This window comes from Rhineura floridana, chromosome 5, assembly GCF_030035675.1.
Source record: "Rhineura floridana isolate rRhiFlo1 chromosome 5, rRhiFlo1.hap2, whole genome shotgun sequence".
NCBI classification, from domain to species: Eukaryota; Metazoa; Chordata; class Lepidosauria; order Squamata; family Rhineuridae; genus Rhineura; species Rhineura floridana.
This window is the reverse complement of record NC_084484.1, coordinates 18,368,125-18,368,862: the sequence shown is the minus strand read 5'-3', so window position 1 is coordinate 18,368,862 and position 738 is coordinate 18,368,125. Positions and strand designations below refer to the sequence as shown.

The window sequence follows — 738 nt, the reverse complement described above, 5'->3', positions numbered from 1 at the left end:
TCATTAGGATTTTTTTTTTAAAGATTGCAAATTCCTGAAGAAATGTGAAGAACTGAATTTAAGATTGGAAAAATGAGAAATTGACAGATCTTTCCATCCCTATTCCCAGATAAGTATGCCCCATCCTTGTCTTGTTGTTTCACTGCCTACGACATTGGGTGAAGGAATGGTATGAAATATAGTACTTACGTTGTATAACTTGTATGTTGTCTACAGTAACCTTTTGTAATGGATCATTGCCATTTTTAGAGGGAACTGTGCACATTTCCTCGTCAATATATATAATCTCCAAAAGGCTGGAAGCCCGGCTAGCTCAGTCGGTAGAGCATGAGACTCTTAATCTCAGGGTCGTGGGTTTGTGCCCCACGTTGGGCGCAAGTTTCCTTAAGACCCTCCGTGGCGCAAAGACCCTCTGTGGCGCAAAGTGGTAAGTGGCGGTAACACAGCCGAAGCTCTGCTCACGGCCGGAGTTCGATTCCAACGGAAGGAGGAAGTCGAATCTCCGGTAAAAGGGGTCAAGGTCCACTCAGCCTTCCATACATCCGTGGTCGGTAAAATGAGTACTTGGCATACGCTGGGGGGTAAAGAAAGGCCGGGGAAGGAACTGGCAATCCCACCCCATATATACGGTCTGCCTTGTAAACGTCGCAAGACATCACCCTAAGAGTCGGAAACAACGTGCACTATAAGTGCGGGGACGCCTTTACCTTACCAAAAGGCCTTGGGGAATGTGCATAT

The 738-nt window shown here is 46.3% G+C and overlaps 1 non-coding gene across 1 annotated transcript; it reads left to right on the top strand.

Annotated features, from left to right (window-relative positions):
- Window positions 1–302: 302 nt before the first annotated feature.
- On the top strand, window positions 303–375 carry TRNAK-CUU (transfer RNA lysine (anticodon CUU)). The gene has a single exon. It is a non-coding gene; the product is annotated as a tRNA-Lys (tRNA).
- The last annotated feature ends 363 nt before the right edge of the window (window positions 376–738 follow it).